The sequence below is a fragment of the Camelus dromedarius genome, chromosome 1, assembly GCF_036321535.1.
Source record: "Camelus dromedarius isolate mCamDro1 chromosome 1, mCamDro1.pat, whole genome shotgun sequence".
Lineage (NCBI taxonomy): Eukaryota > Metazoa > Chordata > Mammalia > Artiodactyla > Camelidae > Camelus > Camelus dromedarius.
In genome coordinates, this window is record NC_087436.1 from 82,569,651 (window position 1) to 82,591,322 (window position 21,672).

General features: G+C 39.6%; 1 protein-coding gene across 1 annotated transcript in view; it reads right to left on the bottom strand.

Moving 5' to 3' along the window:
• SPARCL1 (SPARC like 1) overlaps positions 1-18,393 on the bottom strand; it is a 42,765-nt gene extending 24,372 nt beyond the window's left edge. The window contains exon 1 of the mRNA XM_010983114.3: positions 17,955-18,393. The gene's annotated coding sequence lies outside the window, so the exon portion shown is untranslated. The remainder of the gene's footprint in view (positions 1-17,954) is intronic.
• Positions 18,394-21,672: the final 3,279 nt, after the last annotated feature.

The window sequence follows — 21,672 nt, forward strand, 5'->3', positions numbered from 1 at the left end:
CCGGTTTTACAAGAAAGATGGTGAATTAGTTTTTTGACTTGTTGAATTTAAGTAGAGATGTACCTAGATAAATGGGTCTGGAGGTAAGCATAGAGCTTGAGGCTACAGATATAGTTTGGGTGCTTTTAGCACAAAAATCTATACGGTGGGTAGAACAGAAGGGAAGAGCCAAAATCCTAGTGGGTGAAGACCATTAGGTGCCATTAGAGAATGGGAAGAACTAAAGATACAAAGGATGGGGGAAGGGAACGTCACATAAGAAAAAGAAAATGTTAAATGTTACAGACAGGTCAAAGTAAACAAGGCTGGGCATTGTCCACTGCCTCTGGAAATGCAGAGGTTATTGGAGAGTTGAGGGAGAATAGTGTTGGTGCAGTAGTGTTGGTGGAGTCCAGTCTTCGTGACTGGGAAGTAGATAGACAGTAATGGAATGAAGACAGTGAATGTAGACCACTCTTAAGATGGTTGGCTATGAAAGGAAGGAGAGTAAGATAGCTTAAGGGAAAGTGCAGTCACAAGAAATGTTTATTTGTACTCAAATGTGGTCAACCAAGTATTTCCTGTGCTGAGGGGAAAGCATAAGTGATGAATGAGAAGACAGAGGGGAGGAGAGGAGATGTGGTAAACAGTGATGGCGCCCAGTGAAGTATACCTCCTGAGTTTCATGCCCAGTGACTTTGCCCTTGGCTTTGTGACTAGTTCTGGCCAGTGGGGCATTTGCAAGTATGATGACAGCAGAGGCCTGGGAAGTACTTGCAGAGTGGGATTTGTCCTGTGGAAACCATCTGCCATGCTGTTCAAAAGCTTGGACCACAGGCTAGTCCAGACCGCTGAATGGTTAAGAGAACCCTGGAGGATGAGACCATGTGGGGCGGTTCAGCCCCAGCTGAGCTCCCAACTACCTCATGAATGACTCTGGACAAAGTCAACAGAAGAACCACCTAGTTGAGCTAGTACAGATTGCAGAGTCTGTGTGAATAAGGGGACTGGATTTAAGCTGTTTAATTTTGGGGTTGGGTTGTTATGCAGTAACAAGTAACTGAAATGGGGGAAAACAGAGAAGTTGCCTGAGTTATTGGGAAGGCAATATTGCACAGTGATTTAAAGGCATAGGCTCTGAAACAGGATTTCCTGGGCTCTAATACTCAATGTTTATAATCTGGGATAAATTACTCGGCTTTTTGGAGCCTCAGTTTCTTTATCTGTAACATGATGATGGAGATTAAATGAGATAATAGAATCTCAGTAAGCTCTTGGTAAGTATTTGCTGGTCTAATATTAAAGCACAGGTGGAAGGTTTAACTTTGAAGAGAAAGAGGGATTCTTTGTTCTTCTAGACAAAAGGGAGGAAGGCTTAACTGTAAGGAGGTGTTGAGGTAAGGCACTGAGAAATACCAATTCATTAAATCGGACTTAGTTAACCTACTTTGACTTACATAGCAGTCATGATTTTCTCAGTTTATAAAATATTTTCCTGTATACTGTCTCATTTGATCCATTAAGGAAAGGAGGATAGATAACATTTAACTATAAAAAAACAGAAGCTTGAAGAATCTAACTTATTTGGCTAAATGTGCAAGGCTTAAGAGGTGAGCAAGGACTAGAACGCAGCACTGTGGATTCAGAATCCAGGTTCTCATGTGGTCTCACAGAACTGGTTGCAGACTAGAAATCAGAAGTCTGGCTTTCGGCCCTGGCTCTGCCAGGTAGTAAATGCTACTTTGAGCAAATTACTTAATCTCTCTAAACTTCATATAGAGAGTGAGAACAACAATTCCAATGGCAAAGGGAGCCACTGAAGTGGGGAAGCTCTTTGCAAACTCTGAAATGATGTATATGTGTAAATGATTATTATTTCCATTGCTCTGCCTGGTACCTGTCATCAATATTAGCATTGTAGTCATTTATGTCTTATATTTAGTGTGGTATAAGGGAAATGAATCTTTAGTCTTCCTTACTTTTTCTTCTCCCTCTCTTCATGTCTTCTTCCCCTTGGTGACTTCAAGCTACCTAGGAGTCCTGGTTCCAGAATGTTTTCACATTTGGTTCTCTCAATAAAACAAACTCACTTGTCCTATATCCCACATATTTAAATTCTAGTTTTCTGCATGCATCTAATCCACAGATAGGAGATAAGAAAATTCCTGAGTTAATGTCTTTCTAGTCTTAAGTAAGAGGTATCTTCACATTGGCCTTAACCCAAAGGAGCTATAGAATGATAAGAATCTTGGTATAGCTGTGGAGGAGACATATTAACACAGGATAAGTATAGAGTTTGTCGTATGAGCTTAGTGGCCAGTTGTGCTGGCTTTTTGGGAGTCAACCCCAACATTTCCTGCATGGCCCCTGATTATTTACTGTGTCCCAGGTTCGAACTGTTTTTTTAGGGGTCTCGTGTTTGTTTCCATCCTGAAATCAAAAACAAAATTTAAAGACAGGCTGTGGTTATGTCATTTAGAATGATCCAAGCAGGAAACCACCTCAAGTTTTCAACTGTAAAGCAGATGCCTGTGTTGTAAAGATAGAACCTTGTGGAACAATCAAGTATCTAGAATGTAGAAGGCCTTGAGTTCTTCTGCTGTGTTCCTCTTTGTCCTTCAGACCAGCCAGTCACTGGGCACTTTTGCCTCACTGAGCTGATCGTATTTGCCACACAGTGATCAAAAATAATTTCACGGCCTTTAACTTTTTATTTTAAGAACTGAACAAATGTGCTGATTTATATAAATAAGGCACAGTGGAGAACTTTCCTGGGAAATGAGAGATTTTTGAAAACAACTGTTAAACTGAAGAATACAGGAGGCTTAATTAGCTGATGCTTGCAAAATACTTTGAAAATGAAACCCATGATGTTCTTGCTAAGTACGATGAATACCATTTATTCTTGGATAAGTAGAAAGTAATATATTTTGAGACATTCAAATTTGGTGTGCACTGTCTACAAAATGCAGATCGTTATTTTTGCAGAAAGAGCAAACAAAACTCTATTTGAAAAATGCAGAAGTGAGACACATTTTTGAATATAAAGTTATTATTCTTGAAGACTTAACTATGAAGTGTTGATGTGAAATTAGATCTTTGCCCAACTGTATGAGCTTATTCAAAGGCAGTTGCATAGCTGAAAGAGGACTTGGAATAGAAATGGAAGATCTAAGTCCAGACCTGAACTACTTTTTACCAGCCAAGAGACCTTGGTGAAGTCACTGCTTTCTTCATCTACAAAATAGGGGGGAAAAAATAAAGCCTTCCTATTTATCTTCTAGGGTGGTTTTGAGACTCAAATATGATCAGATAGTCATTTGATAGTTTTACTAACTATAAAAATGAAATGAAAGATTACATTTCTTTGAAACATTCATAAGGCAAAAATGGCTTTCATAACCATAGTAAGTAATAATTCACACAGACCTAAATTCATCTTTTTACTTAGAGTTCTTAAGTTACTTATTTCTTTACTTTGTCCCGCTGTTTCTTTTTTTTAATTTTATTTTTTATTGAAGTGTAGTTGATTTACAATGTTAGTTTTATCCCACAGTTTCTTTGCATGGATCTAGAGAGGTTAAGATGAGAGTGATGGAGAACTTTGAGGAGAGCCTCTACCATCTCTTAGGAACAAAGTGTCTCATTACCAAACTTTCAGAAGAACGTCATCTGGAATTTTAAAAGATGACTGCTAGACTCCACTGTATGAGATATGGCCTTTCCATGGAAGCCCAGGATTTGGAATTTCAGGTCTTCCATTAAGAACTAAACATCCATGGATGTCAACTCTAATTCACATGAATAGTTGTCTTGAGACAATTTCTGACACTTTTCATTTAATGTGTATAAACAGTGTGGTATAATAAAGATGGCCATAAATTCTTTGCTGCTCCTCCCTTTGAGAGGCAAAGTCAAATTCTCCTTCCCTCAAATCTGGACTGGTTTTGGTGACTTACTTGACCAAATGATTGAGGCAGAGTGCTGTTCTGGGACTTTGGAGGTTAGCCTGGAAGAAGCCTTGTAGTTTTGACCTTGATCTCCTGAAACACTTGCTTTGGGAGTTCCAAGCCATTTTGTAAGAGACTGTCATGCCATAGAAGATGCTGTTCAACAGTCCCTGCCCATTCCAGCTTTCCACGTGTCCTTGCAAAGGCACAGTATATGTGAGTGGAGTCACCTTGGACCTTCCAGAGTGGCTCACCTGCCAGCTCAGTACTTCTAAGCAACCTGTCCAAACTCCTGACCCACAAAATCTTGAGAAATTATGAAATAATTGTTTAAAGTCACAATTTGTAAGCAGCAGTGGAGAACTGGAATGAACATTAAATATCTTGAGTGAAATAGCATTCAAGTATATTCATCAGAATTAGAATCACTTATGTTCATCAAAGTACTCGTATTGAAAGTAGGTTTTTTATCATTGACTGTTTAATATAGAGCTAATGTAATGGCTTATATTTTTTGAGATTTTACTGTATGTCAGGTACTATGGTAGTACTTCATCCATGCCTCACCCAAGTATTCCACCTGTCATCTCACCTCCATTTCACAGAGTATCCATCCAATGAGAGCTTCCTGAACATCCCTCTGTGCCACTGTGCCCAGGAGTGAGTGAGGCGCATGGAAGCCAAAGGATGCAAGAATTTCCAAAAGGGTGGCTTTGACATTCTCAAAGACCTCTCTCTTTCTAGCTCAGGAGAAATTAGTACATTCTCCCTGTTCTGTAATGTGTAATTGAAGGATTACAGATTACTTTAATTATACTTAGAGGATCCACGCAGGCTTATCTTAGGCAAGACTGTGCAATAGGCTTATTTCCACATCTCTTCGTCATTCCTTTCAGAGTTCCTCATCTTCTTGTGCCACCCACCACTCACTAATCTCACTGCATCTCATTTCACAACTTCATCTGAGACAGACCCATGTGGCAGTGCTTTGGTCCTTTCCTGAGGCATTTGTCTGTCCTTCAGAAAGTCTCCACCACTCCCTGACCTGTGGGGCAGTGGGAGAAATTATTTTGGCTGTATTTTTTTTTTCTCAAATAAGATTCTGATATCTGTCCCTTTAGTTCCTCTTTCTCTGTGATTGCAGGGTTTTCTCACATTTACATTTACTACCTTTATTTTATGTATAAATATATTTATTTATTACACTTATTTATAATACATTTATTTATCCTTCTCCCCCTTTCTGCATATTCTCTGGGGCACAGACTTTTGAGTATGGCCAGAGGTGGATATACCGCAGAGCTAAGCAGCTTGTTTCAGGGCTTCTTACAAAGTCCTGCACCTGATTTTGATTTCTCTCTTTTTAAAAAAGAAGGCCCCACCCATTGTGTAAACTTCTGGTTCCCAGGTTCTGAATCCACTTGGAATTATGGCTCCCTTGAAGGCCTGTGGCATTTGTCACGTTGCAGGACTTAGTATCTGAATGATTTGCTTCATCGTATTAACAGCATGACAGTTCACTTTTGAAGCCTCCCTCACCTTTGAAATAATCATATGCATCTGTCCTATTCTGTTTCTGCCTTTAGCTCTTCTCTCTAGGCCCTACTTTATTTGATTCTTTACCTCCTTGTTATTTCTTTTCCCTGAATGCCAGGTTCTTAGCTTTCTCCTCTGACTGCTCTTGTTTGAATATCCCTTATTAGGTAAACTCTACCAGCATATAAAAACCTCTTTGGGTTCAATAGGAACTGTCCCTCCTCCTTTGTGAGTAGAGTAAGTCGTTGTTAAGTTCAGCTAGTTGGGAGAGGAATTTCAAGTGCTTTCAGCTCTGTGAAAGAATTATTGACTGGGGTAGTTCTCTTCCAGGATTAAGAAAAACAGCAAATCATACCTCAGAACAGTTCCAAGTAGCCTCATTCTCATGGTGTTGGGACCCTCTGGGGAACAATGGTGGGCTTTGATGAACAGTTTTTGTGTGAACCGCTAATGAAAGCCCTCATGCCAAGCAGGAGTCCCCTCAGGATTCAGCACATGGTGGAGACTTCTCGGGTGCCTTGGTGAGGTCCAGCGCACTGAAGAGGGGGAACAAACGCATGCCCCAGTGGTGCAGTGTTACTCATTACCTGCCTTCTGTGAAAGGAGCAGGTACAATAAACCCTAATGGGTTTTTGTGGCTGGGGTTTGAGGAGTTCTTTGAAAATAGGATGGAAACACTATGCTTATTTATGCCTTCAGAGGGGAAACTCTAGAAGAGTTATTCAGGCTAGGAGGAGACACAGCTGGTCTACAGCTGTACATTCTGCCTTTCTCACATTGGGAAGAGATTTTTTTTTTCCCTTCTGAATATCTAGATATCTTCCATTTGATCCCTCAGATCCACTCCACACCCACTCTCCAGCCTTCTCCACCCTGAGCTGTCCCAGGGCCTGTGTGAATTGCATCATCAGGTTCCCTTTCTGCTGGGTTCAGCCAATGAGGTGCACTGGCAGGAGAGATTTGAAGGAAGGAGGAGAGTAAAATTAGGGTGTATGTTTTCTCAGCTCCCTCTATGTGACTGTGTCCCTTTCCTGAAGGTCACAGCCCCTCTCAGTGTCCCTCTCCACACAGCATTTTCTGTCGGTTCAAAAAGTTCTCCTTTCCCTGGCTTGTACCATCTTAGCTGTTACTAGTCTGTTCCCACAACCCCTTGTGACTTCTCTACACCATGCCCACACCTTGGTAAGTCATCCCTTGATGTCACTCTCCTCAAATCCCCCAATTCAGTTTTCCTGCCCAGATCTATCATTTCCTTGCTATGACCCTGACCCACATAGCCCTTGATTCAAAATTTAGGATTCGTGGGTTTGAATATAATTCAGATTCCCCTGCCAACAAAGCTGCCTCTTGCTCCCCAGTGCGGCCCTGTTTCAAGTCTTTTTATAGCTGCTATGGGGAACCACTGAGAACCCTAGGATTGGTATAAAGATTATTTTAAGTTGAAGACATTTGAGATTCAACAGGTGGATGCAGAAAGAAGCCTTCTTGGAGCTTGCCTTGTCTGACTAAAAGCAGAAACTTCTGAGAAATGAGAACTGCCATAAATTCCCCCTTCAGGGTGGCTTCTACTCCCAGGAGAGAGACCCAGAGTAAGTCTACCATAAATTCCTCTCAAGGAGGTTTTTATGACCTTGATGAAGACAGAAAAACCACTTACACCTTTATAGACAAATATCACAAACTCTCTCATCTCCAGTTTCTTCTAAAAACCTATTTGTCTTCCCTAAAGAAATCTTTTTGTTTTTCCCACAGAAGCTGTTTCTTCCCCTTCCCTTTCCTCTACTGAGTTGGGTTTATAAGCCTTTAACAGTTTAAGGAGCTGGCTACTTTTGTTGGCTCCCTTATGCATATGAATAAACCTTTTTCTCCTATTAATCTGGCTTTTGTCAGTTTAATTTGCAGGCCCCAATTACTGAACATAAGAGGATAGAGGAAAAAGTTTTTCTTCCCTTACATTGCCTTAGCAGGTGCACATATTTCTTATTAAATGAACATAGCAGTCCTCATCTTTGGAGAGAATCAAAAGCTACAAGGTATTAAAGTGTGACTAGCACTCAATAAAGATTATTTCACACAGGATTTGAAGGTGTTATGGAATTGAAGAGTTTTAGAAAGAAATATGGGCAACCTGCTCTGGGAGTGTTCTGTGTTAGAAGTTGGCATTTTTCACCGTACTATCCCATTTCTCTGTTCATGCAATCTCTAGAATGTTATGACACCAGGACTAATCTGGAAACTTGGGAAGTGAAGTAGTCTCTCTGTTCTTTTCCCTTTTATTACAGTACCTTCACACCCAAGGAAACTCAACTCATTAGCTTAGCCTGACTGAACATTGTAAACATTGTTCTAAAAATACTGTTTTTGGATGGTCTGTCCCAGAATGTGTAGGAATTTGCCTAATCAAGACTACTCTAATTAGCCAAATTAAAACAAAGTTGTATTTTGGATGAATAATACTGCACAAGGGAGTCTGTTGTTAATTCTTTTTGGACAGTGACTGTTTTGGGTTTCATGGCACTGTAATGTACACATCACATTCATGGACCACTAGAGATACTAGCCCTGTTAACAAGGCGCTGGGAAGCATAGGAGAGTCAGCCATCTCCAGCCATGACCACAACCTCAGACCATACTGTGGCCACCTTCTAAACACAGGATTTGAGCAAAATGAGACAACAAAGAACCAAACATAGAGTAAGCATGGGCTGGACTTTTGTGTGTCATCTTTTGGGGAAGTAGAGAAGTTAATCACATTCAGGTCTGAGGCTATAGTAACATCCAACGTTCCTACCCAGTGTATTTTTCAAATTATAAGAAAACATTTACTTTTGCAATCAATCACTTTAAATTGTTTTCAGGTCACAAGAAGACATCAATCAGCTGGTACTTCCCACCCGTCCCTCCCCCTGTGCCTATCTAAGAAGCTACTGAATGCAAGATTACTTGAAATGCCAAGTACGCCAAAAGCTTTAAGCTCCCAGTTCAAAACAAAAGCTTCTTGTAGCTTCCTGTATCTATATTTTAGGAAATTCGTGAAAAATTTTCCTAGAAAGAGGTTAACCTATACCCGACCATGAGGTCCTCAAAGCCTACTGTTATGTGTTCTGGAATTGGGGATCAGAAAAGAAAAAGAGAAGGAAAGAAGACACTTGAGGTTCAGCATTTGTGTTCTGTTTCTTCTGAATTCCACCAGAATGCTGTGTTGATTTAGCGTTAGCTCAAAGTTGTTTGGTCCCCAATAAAAGATTGGGGAATCCACTGAACAAATGGCTTGAGAGTTAAAAATGATTCCAAGCCCCAAATGGTGGGAGATTGGACTTCCAGTAGACCTTGAGCTTCGTTATACACTCATTGTAATATATTAACGTGGTAAATGGCACTCGCACAGGCACCATGACAGTTCCAAGGCTGACCATAAAAGGTCAAAAAGTGGGTGGTGCCCCAAGTCTTGGGGATCATCACCCCTTTCCCAGAGTGGTTGGAATACTCCTTCCATTTGTTAGCATGTGAAGTTACCGAGCCCATTAAAAACTAACAACCCCCACGCCTTGTAGCCATACTCTCCCTTCTGAGTGAGACGACTGCACTCTGTCTATGGATTGTGTACCCCCTTTTACTTTAAACTGAGCACCCAACACCCACCAGCATGAAGATCTGACCAATCATGGTGTCTTGAAACCAGCTACAGGTTTTCTTTGACCCATAATCTAGATCAATTCTTCTGATTTTGTCAGATTTCAGGGCACCTTTCCTCTGGGTCCCTATCATATTATATAGATGATTAGGTAACTGAAGTTGAATCAAGTATGGTAAAAATGCATTACTTCTGGAGCTATTTGAGGATCATTCGGAATGGTGGATTCTTATCCTTGTTTATTTACTTTTATTCACTCAATGGGCATAACACTATTATTGAACCTATGGTAAATTTTATCATATTTAAAAAACAAAACAAAACAAAAGCATTTACCAGTCCTTGCTCCACTCATATTCAATTAAAATTTTATTAGTTGACTGGATTCTTCTAAAAATTTTGCCCATTTTGGGTGATAAGCTGCAAATCTGGGTCTTATACATATTCAGTGGACTACAGTGATTATGTAGTAAAGATAGAGTTTTGATTAGAATGTGTTTGGTAATTTTATTGTTTCAGCAATTATAGACTTTTACCAGGTATATGTAAAATATGTATTTCCATAAATGACTATCTTGAGAACTGTCTCCATTTATCTTAATTAAGTTTTAGGAATTTGATGTGATCCGCCTTCAGGCAGCACTGCATTTTCTCATTATCCTCAAGGAAAAGGGTTGGTGGAAAAGGTGGCACAGGGCATTAAAGATGTCAGGAAAAGATTATAGGAGGATATTGTCTTAAATAACACTACTTTTTTTTTTCTTGTTTAACATGATATTCCAAGTTCAAAAAGAAAATCATCTTGCTGAATTAAAAATGCGTTTTTTTTTTGTTTTTTTTTTTGCTTTGCTCAACCAATGGATCCTTAAGAAAATCTCCAGAAACTCCTGGCATCAGAGATGAAAATATTCTTCCTTCTTATGGGAATAGAGGTCGCAATAGTTTATGATCATTGTTCCTAAACAAGTCAGGTCAAGGTCATTGCAACCTATCCGCATGGTTGCCTAAGAGAGAAGGCAGAACAGAGACACATTCCTGGCTTGAAACCCCTTAGTTTTGTTTCCTTTTGTATCAAAAGGATTGGCTTTCACCATGAGAGAGGTTGTAATTGGATTTCACCATGAAAGGAGGTTGTAATTAGATTTCTCAGCAGGTCTGCAAGTTCTGTCCCTGGCGAAAAAAAAAAAAAAAACAGGGAAAAGGGCCTGAATATTCTTTCTTATAGCCCAGGCAAGCCTGCAGAGCTTGGTCTGAAAGGCAAAGGGAGAACGGGCTATGTGCATGCCAGCCCCCCTTGACCTCTGATGGATCAATGTCAGCTCTGGTCTCTTAAGACCAAGTGCATGGTCTTTCAGGTTGAGGGTGGAAATCAGTGCATGCAGTAGCTAAATATTACTTGGCACTTGGGAGGAAACATAGGATGTTCCTTTGAATAAAACTCTCTGACTCTTGGTCTCTCTGTCTCTTGAGGTCCTGAAATGCCTATCTCCTAGAGAAGGAGAGAGCACTTAAAATTTAGCATACTCTGGAACACCATTTTCCATCTAGATTTAGGAGTGAACTTACACAAACAAACAATATATTTTGGGTATTGTGGTTCATTTTGAGTTCTCATTGTATTAGTCTCTTTTCAGTTTCTATTATATTTTCTAAAGATTTAAATTGGAATAAGATTAGGTCTGAGTAGGTGTTTTTATTTGATTTCTTTTCAGTTCCTATAGTTTTTTAAAGAACATCAATTTAATTAATTTAGAACACTAATTTAAATTTACATTTAAAATGGTAAATTTATTTTTGAAATTCTGCATATTGCCTTGCCACTTAAATCTACTTAATCTAACCATCCGTCTCCACTGCGTACTCCTTATCTCACTATATCTCTTCTTTCTTAAAAATTTTTTTTAAATTGAAGTATAGTTGATGTACAATATTATATGTCTCAGGTGTACAATATAGTGATTCACAATTTTAAGGATTAGACTCCATTTATAGTTATTATGAAATATTGGCTGTATTTCCTGTGTTGTACAATGTGTCCCTGTAGCTTATTTTATACATAATAGTTTGTACCTCTTAACCCCTACCCCTAAAATGCCCCTCCCCACTTCCCTCTCCCCATGGGTAACCACTAGTTTGTTCTCTATATCGATGAGTATGTTTCTTTTTTGTTATATTCACTAGTTTGTTGTATTTTTTAAATTCCACATGTAAGTGATATCATCCAGTGTTTGTCTTTCTCCGTCTGACTTATGTCCTTTAGCATAAAGCCCTCCAAGCTCATCCATGTTGTTGTGGGTTCTTTTCTCTTTTTATCTCCCTTCTCTTTCTTCTTCTAAGTATTGACGAGCTGTCTGACTTCTGAACTGGATTGGAAACATGGCCATCCACACCTTTAAAGGGAGGAACAGGCTTGGAGTCTGCTCTTTCCCATCTCTTGTTTTGGTTATGTCAATGACTTTTTGGAAATTTTAGTGCTGGTAATTATTGTTTCAAGTTTCCCTAACTGAATTTTCCTCATGTTGCCTTGCGTTCCTCAGGCAGTTCAGATGCCCTCCTCCTCCCGCTGTGGGCTCCTTCATTGGCAGCCTCAGCCAAATTTACAAGAAAACTTCTTTAGCATTTTTGGTTTCCAAGACAGATGATGACTACTTGATCCATTCATTTTACCTTATCTAAAGTCAAAAGACCTGAGAAAGACACACGGTATACCCTAGAAAGCCTAGGGAGAGGAGAGGCTGCAGTGACTGTTTTCCTTGTTATTTTACTTTTCTTCTTACTGCTGGCATATTATTTCGTGGAGTGTGTACATCCACGCTTCCAAATAAGGCCAGGTATCTTCTGTTGAATTCGTTTATATCAGAGGGAGATTGTAGGCTGCTATTTTTAGTAATTATTATAACTATGGAAAAACTTCCCTTCAGGGAAATGTAGTAAACAAAATGGTTATTATAGGTACTTCATAATCAGACTCAAACAGAGCATTCCCCTTCACCCTGTCTTTATACGATAGCCAAAGACTTCGTTATCAGCAAATCCCTGAGTCATATTTTGGCTAACATATACGTGTTGTTACCTGATACAGAGTTAACAGTGATGCTTTGGGGCTTTTCAAGTATTATGAGTCTCTTGGGAGAGCTCTATAGCTTGGCATTAAAGTCATCTGAAGGATTAAGAAAGATGTTCTTCTATTTCAAGTTCTCTGCTGAGTCACCGTCTGACATCAAGATTGCCCAGCTCTGTAAATGTATATGATATACACTCAAAGATACATATTTTTCTGGAGCTCTGACCTTCAACTGCTGGTTATCCTGCCTAACTGAACTCACCATTATATGAATCCAAGCTAGGGTAGACTTGGTTCATGCGCATCAGAACTTGAGATCTAACCAGAATTCAACAGAGATGTTAAAGATACACATTAAACATGAATGAAGCAGAGGATAAATGCATTGAGTGCCCAGGGAAGAGGATGTTATGGGGCATCGCTTAGGCTTCGCATCTCCCACTGCTCTGCCTCTTGCTCTCCCAGGAACTGGCTCCTCTCTGTTCCTCAAATAGGCCGTGATCCCTTTTGCTACAGGGTCTTTGCACAAGGTGTTCACATGCTCAGAATTCTCTTGCCAGAACCTACTTGCCCCAACCACCAACATCCAGCACACACAAACCTTCTGCAGAGTTAATCTCTATTTAGCTTTCAGATCAAGGAAAGCCATCAGTGACCTTGAGCAGAGGTCAGGCTCCTTACATTCTTAGAATAAAGGTGCTTTGCCTTCTTAACACATTTCAGCATATAATTATATGCAATACATGCTCAATATAATGTGAATTTTTCACCCCCCAAAATTGTGCTATAAAAAAGAGAGATTTGACTTATATTCTCATACTTCTGAGGTCTCTCACATTAATGGTCATTGTCTCAGTTATTTCATTTGGAACAACAAAGTACCATTTTAGGAAAACAGCCTGAAATGATCTCAAGCAATATTTATTTTTGTTTTTAAGAAAGTCACCATGACAGTAAAAAAGGAGATAAAGATATTTAAAACAGATTTGATGATAATTATTCTTGAGGTATGACTTCATTATTGCAAGTGTTGGAATTACACAATTTTAGAAAACCACACTTCATGGACTCCAGTGGTTTTAAATAAGCCCTTTAAAGAGCACTGGAAAAAACCATATAGTAAGTAATTAATATGTAGAGATCATCACTGTAGAGTGAGAATTTATGCTTGGGGCTCAAATTTGCAGCATCAGCAGATTTTTGAGAAATGCGTTATGAACAACTTGCAGAGAATTCATAATGCACTACTCTCTATTAGATAATTACAGAGTGGGTCCAGTGAATGCAGACAAGGATGTTAAAGGTGCATAGAGAGAGTTTTAACAAAATTGTTTCCTGAAATATGAGGATGGAAAAATTTTTTTTAAGTATAAAATATTTAGAATGAAATGAGATTTAAAATATGTATATATAACAATAGAGTTAAGTGTCCTAGGTATACATTACAATATATTATCCATCTGTGCACTTAGGTTGACTGAAGACTGTGGCTGAGGATCTTTCCATTAGAAAAATGAAGATGACTTTGTATTTGGGGTCACCTTATGTTTGGGCAAATGCACTTTTTATTAATGCAATGATTTGATTAACGACTGCCTTTTTAACTACACAGCAAACTTCACGGGAGCACAGCCTCTCTTATTATGGCTCCTGTAGCGTCTCTGGCATTTTAAATGGGGTAGAGCACTGAATACATTAGTTGCTTGAGAGATAAGGAAAAAATATTACTTATTTACCTAATTGTATAACTTAGAAAATAGTTGAGAAACTAAAACAGAAACTTTAATAACAAGGATCGTAATGAAAGATAAAATGTTTTGATACGTTTTGCCCTAGTGTTAATCAAGATGAGAAGAGTCCTTTTTACTCTTTATAAATATCAAAACCCTTAATTATTTCCTTTTATTCTCTAGAAATTTAATGGTTCACATTTATACAATAATTCTGAGTCCTGTATTTATTACAGTTTACTCACTGGGAGATTCCAAGTTCAAAAAAGCCAGTCTCATCAGTGTTAGACTTAATGAGAAAAGGATTAAAAGAACTACTACTTCTTGAGCACTTCTATCCATTATTTCAGTTAATCCCCCAACAATCTTATGAATTACCTGTTATCCTCATTTAAGAAGTAGGGGAAACTGAGGCTTGGTGAGTTTAACAGCCAACCGTTACCACTGGTCAGATATTGTGATAAGATCCTTACATGCAATCTCATTCAATTCCCACGACTATTTCATGACTATTATTACCTCTAATTTACATTTGAGAAGACAAGGCAAAGAGTGGATTAGATTAAAAAACTGGAGTATGAGTACCAGGATTTGAGCCCAGGCAGCCTGTCCCTGATCTCCCCTGATAAGCACGTAGTGAAGATGGGAGGAGGTGGTGGGAACCTGGAAATGGATTTACTGCGGGATGTGCAGTATGTGCTAGAAAGTGAGGTCTTTCTATTTTTCCTGCTTGCCTTTGTCCCCGTCCTCCACAGTAAACTGCTCACCGTTTAGTAGCTTTCTTGTTCGTTTTCTTAACACATATTCATTGACTCTTAAAAGGAAACATTTGGCTACTGTTGTTGGTATACGTAAGATGGTTGCATAATAGGGAGGAAACAAGCCAGGACTGGAGACTTCATTTCTAAAGAAGGATTTTTAAAGCGGACTAAGAGTTATTTCACGGAGAGGATTGTGAGACTCGAGTCTCTCTATCATCGCTCTGATGGCGGCCTGCTCCTGCTTCACGTAGCCAGAAAAAAGGGGCTGACATTTCAATGCTAAGAACATCGGGGAGAGGTTTACAAAAACAAAAACCAAAAAAACAAAAAACAAGCCCTTTGCTTGAATTTCAGTTCGAGAGGAAAAAATACCCCTAGAGCAAGTCAAAACCCCTATTCTTGCCTTTAGAAAAGGTAAGAAAGGAGAAATGTTGGGGGCCTCCTCTGTCCAAGTAGGCCAATAAAACAGAATTGAGTGCAAAGCAGCGTTTTGCCTCAGTCCTCTTAATGGCAGTCTGTAACAGAAAGCTTGCTTTGGTTTCATTTGACTTGGCCATTAAGAAGCAACTAATTGACGAAGCAGTAAAGACTCTCAGTAATAAATACTTCACGTCGAGGTCCCTCAGGGGAATACAGTAGTGTCAGGTTTATTTTTCCATTTCTTAGGATTAAAAAAAAGACAACTCAAAGAAATATTTCCTTCTTGACCTCCAATTTTACTGTCAGAAAATTATTCCAAGTGAATAATCAAACACTTTCTCTCTGTATATCTAGTACTCTGCCAGGTACTATACCTGACATTAAAAAAAAATCTTATTTAATTCCTACAACAACCCCCTTGTGGGTATTATTATCACTATTTGCTGAATAGGTGGGTAAACTGAGTCCTGGAGTTGTGAAGGGACTGCCCAAGCTCACTCGGCCAGGATTCAAACTCAGTGGTGTTAGACACTGAAACCCATGCTCTATCCACTCTGCCTTGCTGACTCAGAGGCGTAGACCTGAAATTGACATTTTATTACACAGCAAAGTGTCTAAGTACAAGGAAGAAACCCGGAGGGAACAAGTAGAGTAAATTCCCTTTCTACAGAGTTCCACTTGGGAAGTACAGGCGGCCTCGTGCTGTAATGTTAGCTGTGATTGATGGATTGATCCATATGTATCAGCCATAGCTGTTCTCCTCGCTTAATTATCACAACAAATCTCTAAGGTAGCAACTAATTTTATGATCCCCATTTCCACAAATGAGGGGACTGAGGCTCAAAGAGTCATTTGCCCAAAGTCACCGAGCCTGGGAGAGCCTGGGTATAAACCAGATCTGTGTATTTCCAGAGCCCATGATGTCACTCACTTTATCACACCATCTCCCTACAATCAGTCAAGACCACACACTCTGTTCCCCAGAGTTCTGACTGTCTCTCGATGCCCAAGACAAAAACCAGGCTAGCCTCAGGTAGTACTACCGTTGCAAGCTCACCTTTGGGGGAAGATGCTGGGTGGCCCCTGTATGAACCAGACCCTCACCTAATTGGACATCTCTTTGGCAGCTAGGGCTGCTGGGGAAGTTCTCCTGGATTTGTGGGGCCCCCTTTTCCCTCACTGGAGGTTGTTCCAGAATGATATGTTAGTGAAAAGGGCATCTGAAGTCTTAACAACAGTCACTCATATTCTCGGTGGAAAAAGAGTCCCAGCATGTTCTGGACATTGTGCTAAACTTAACTAAAATAGCAATGTTTGTGTACAGTTATGTATCAACTGAATAAAAATAACAAGCAGTCAGGAGGAAATGAGATGAATAATGTTCTGGAGTTTCCAGACATATCACTATTCATTTCATTTCTGTCATCACTATTTATTATTTTTACTTAGTTGATAAGTGAAACTGCATGAGAGGCTATTGGGGATTAAACTCCAAAGGACCTGGAAAGGAAATCCCAGTACTCCAGTTGCTAAATGGCTGTTCAAAAATTCTCTGAGAGAAAAAAGGCAAGATTCGTTAATAACATGTACCTATTCTTTTCCAAAATGTAGAAAGCAGCATTGCTTGATTGGATAATAAGTATATGAAACAGATTGTTGTGCTTTGCTGGATCTTGTTGAATGGACAGAAATATAAACTTAAATGTTTCCTGAGAGGAGTGTCCTTTAAAAAAAAAGTCATAGTTAACAATAGTTATAACCATGAAAGTTTAGCTGAATAAGTTGTGGAGTGAAAAAAGCTGGTACCCATGAGAAAGGGGAGAATTAAAAAAGAAAGATTTCTGCTGAGTTGGACGTAGTGATCATTTCTATTCAGTGTACTTAGGCTCTGGGCCAGAGGAGAGCTTGGATACAATGCCAAGATGACATATTTAACCTCTTTTCAGATTAAAGGCAGTTCAAAAGAGATACTCTCTCTGCACTACCTCTTGGCTATGGTATCAACAGCATTGATCTGCAGTTAAAAACGTGGTTTTCTCCTGCAGGGTGACCCCTAATATCTAAAAGAAATGAGGGAGCATGACTTGCATTATTGTTTTGTTTTAGAAGATAGAGCCAGACACGAAGATACCTTAAAGATACAGGAGTTATCATAATTTTTTAGCTCTTTGATTCCCCTCCTCCTTTTCCCCTTCCTAAATAAGGTATCATTAGGAATTAGAAATTGTGTGTGTGTGTGTGCATCTTAAAAATGATCGAAGGAGATAAGAAACAATGAGTCGTAAAACTGTAAAAGGGCATCAGGAAAAAATTATAGCCACAATAACTAAAAAATAATCAATGAAGAATGTAGTATTATAGGGATTTTCTTACCTCTTGGAAAAGCAAAATATTCCATTTCTACATTGCTGTTAGGTACAGACTGGGAAAATGATGGTGATTGACTAACTTCGGATAATTTAAACATGGAAAACACTCAAGTTACTTTAATCTGAAAGATTTTTTTTAAAAAGCTATCTGCCCTTTGATTTATTTAATATATTTAGTAAAGTGTTTCTATAAAATACATTTCCAGATTTCAGACTTCACCAAGATTTGAATGCTAGTCTGACCAACCATAGTTCTGCATTTGTCTTCTTGGTTTACACTAAAACCATTACTTATTAGTACCTACTATTTAATCTTGGAGAAGAAAAGGAAGCATGAATTCAGTTGTTAAAATTCCCTCTTAAGTAGGTTTTCTGTAAATCATGCAAAAGGGTTTTTTGGGGGTAAAAAAATGGCTTTGTATTAGGTAAAAATATTAGACATCTTTATCAGATCACGCAAATCGTATTAACAAATGCAATTAGATGATACAGTAAACTTATTAAAATTTACCTTCAGGTAGGTAGCTGGACCCAGAGCCTTGGCAGAAAATTGAAGTTGAGTCCTCTCTTTGCACACAGCCTGGAAATAAAAGTTTGACAAATATCCAATACTCTTCAAATCTCTTTCCTCGTTAGCTCTGCTTCTTTGCCCAGAAACACATTCAAGTCTATTGGAGTTGAAATTCTGCTGCTCTGTCAACTAGTCAGGGTCTGAGGTGACAGACAAATTTGGAGGTTGGCACTGGGACGTGTTTCAGACTGTCATCGTTTTTGTTGCAGATTCCTGCAGTTCCCAGCGGGCTCGCCTCTCACTCCGAGGGCGGCGAGTGCGCGATGAGCTTTACAGGCGGTGCAGACCTGCAGGCAAAGAGCTCACTCTGCTCGAGAGAATGGGGTTAACAGTCCTCCCCTCCAGCTCTTGTTCCCAGAGGCTCAGAACTTGGCCAGAATATAAGCACTTGGCTCCTTACGCTTTTTTTTTTCTCCTTCCCTTCTCTCTCTCTTCTCAAACAACTCTAAAAGATTTTTAAATGCAAGATCCTTTAGGGGGGTATTTTTATTTCAAGACTTTGAAAAGAAACTCCATGCTGTGGTTTCTTCCTAAAGGAAATTGGGGGTGGGGGTTAAGGAAGGGGAGTAGAATAATTGCAGCAGATGCATTTTTACATTGCTTATGTAAAAATTGTTCTCACGAATACGCCTGAATCTGATCATAGCAGGGTACTGCAGATACTTTAACCTTTCTTTAAATGACCTTCAGAAATGCACATTGATATGAAGCACCTCTCCTTCCTAGTATAGGTCCCTTGTCTGCCGATTCAGAAATGGTGCAGTTCACAGGCTATTCTTCCCCCAACACAACTCCATACCGTAACCCTCTATGTAACGATTGGTCTGTAAGAGTTTTCCCATGAAACAGACTTGGCGTTCTGGTTATTTATATATGTGTCTAAGCTCTTCCACCGCTACTTCTACATTTATTGCACGTTTATGATGTGTCAGACACTGGCTAACAGTGTTTTATGCACCCATTTCAGTTACTCCTCGCAAGTCTACGTGAGGTGAGTGTTCCTCCCATTTGATGATGGTGTAGTTTAGTGGGAAGATCTCCATGTTTGTGGCCATACAGCTTGGGTTTGCATTTTGGTCCCTGACTGTATAAGACTTGGGACAAGTTATGTAATGTCTCTAAGCTTCAGAATCCTTATCTATAAGATGGGGATGCAGATATGGGGATAATAACGGTATCTATCTCAGGTGGTTCTGAGCTTCAAGTAAGTAAACACCCCCTGCCACCCAGCAGACACTCAGATGTTAGTTATTATGATTTGCATGAGAAAAACAGAGCTTGGTAAAGCTGAGTGCTTTTTCCAGGATCTCCAGCTCCTAAGATTTGGAGCAGGAGTCCTACCCAGCTACCTTGGCTGACTGGTGCGCTTGTGTTTCTCCAGGTTATACCACCTCCTTCTGAGTGAGCTGTGAGCTCCTTGAGGGTGGGGACGTGCCCCCTCTGTATTCTCCATGTGCCTAGCACAGTGCTATGCGTACTGTAAGTGTTTACATTAGATAAAGGGTTATGACTTAATTTAACTTAGATTTTTCTATATTTATGCCAAAGTCAGGCCAAAAGCAAAATATTAACAAAAATAAAGAAAACCCCCACCTATAGCTGTAGGCAAATATGTCTTCAGACAGTTGTCTCCAAGCACTTTAGAAACATTTGTCCTATTTATTTTTCAGAATAGCACAAGAGAAAGGTAACAATAATTATCTCTGTTTTACAGCTGGGGAAATTTGGGAGCAGAGGAAATTGGGCAATTTGCCTAGGAACTGAAAGCTAGTCACGGTGCAGCTGGGAATGGTCTCAACATCTCTAGAATCAGAATTACTTGTTTCAAACTGCCTTTCCAGGCACAGGATGAAGTGACGTGATGTCCTTTTGCCTCAGACAATGGGATGTTTTTCCTTAGCTGAGGTCTAGGGCGTGAGCAGTCTCCTCTGAGTGAGGATCAGAGGGGTAGGCTGTGTTTGACTTTGCTTTTCCTCTGCCTCCGTGCACATCTGGGTCTCAGAAGTGTGGGGGACACAGGCACCATTTCTCTAATGGGTCCTGAGGGCCACAGGTACGGTGGGACTATTGCAGGTTGTGTAGGACAAGCATTTCTGAAGATTTTGCCCAAGTTGGCTAAAGGGAAATTTGTCTGGGACCAAAAATGTGATCTTCTTCTAACAACATTCCCCATTTATTCGACATAGCTTTGTGAGATTGGATTCAGGTAATTACATCATTTCAATGAGAATGTAGAGAAAGTTGTAGCTAGGGATCTAAGGAAGAATGGTTGGACCCACAAAAATATTTTTTCTAATACTAAAATTGATATTTTATGTTTTTTACAAAGTGATCATGATAAAATTTCTTACAGAAATCTATGTTAACATAAAAAGTAACTTGGTTAAAGCCAACTGGACTTACCTTTCAAATGTAAATACGTACCTAGAGAGTTCATTTGTATGTGGTAAAGCTTGAGAGTTTTGACTCAGTTATACAGGATTTTTGCTCTGGGTCTTACTAATCTGTAACATGATTAAAAAGATTCACTGTATTTCTTACAACTAGATAACAGAGAACAGTGTTTGTGTGTGTGTGTGTGTGTGTGTGTGTGTTTTAATAAAAAGACCTTGAATCCACAAGTTCTTTTAAGTATGACTTTATTTTGGGAATGTTTATGGGCAGATATCCAAACTTTTGTTTCTGAATCTGTCATTTCTAAAATAGTTTATAGCTTATGAAACTAAGGACAATAAACCTACACCAATAGCCACCTAACAGATGGAACTGTAGGACAGATTTAGTAACTTATCCACTATCTAAATATGATGGGAGAAGTTTGATAAATAAGGAGGCTATTACATTCCTGCATGTGAACTGAATCATGTAACACCAGCGTTGGTCAGAAGGGTCTAACAAAAGCCAACATCAAAGTTGAAGTGTTTTTTTCAATCTTTGAGTGCCAAGATTCCCTTTGAGAATCTGATGAAAGCTTTGGGCAAGTTCCTAAAGTTCATCCATGAACCTCCCCTCCCCGAGGGGTTCCATGAGGTTAAAAACCACTGATTCAGGTGAGGGACCAGAGAACACATTCATCAGTCCTCAAGCATTGAATGAGCCTTTTGTTATACACAGCACAAATCTCTGGGTGATAGGAGAGAAAAATCATAGTTCCTGGCTATTTGGAGTCTAAGAGACGAGACATGCACTCATTGTCAGAAGGGGGCATGATTCCCATGGAGTGGTAGAGAGCCCCAGGTAGGAAGTGAGTATGAGTGAAGGGAAGCTGCAGTGACAACAGGGTGTTGACAGTTATCTTGGCCAGGACCTGGCCTGTAGGACTCTTCTCCTTGCTCATGCCATGTGTTAGTTTGCTGGGGCTACCATAGCAAAGTACCACATGCTGGGCAGCTTACATAACAGAAAATTACTTTCTCAAGTTCTGGAGGCTAGAAGTCCAAGACCAAGGTGCTCTCTGGGTCGGTTTCTCCTGAGGCTTTTCTCCTTAGCTTGCAGATGTCTGTCTTCTCACCGTGTCCTCTCATGGCCTTTTTTCTTGGCTCATTCACCCCTGGTGTCTCTTCCTCTTTTTGTAAGGACACTAGACCTATTGAATGATCTCATTTAATCTTAGTTACCTCTTTAAAGGCTCTATCTATCTCCTAAACCAGTCACATTG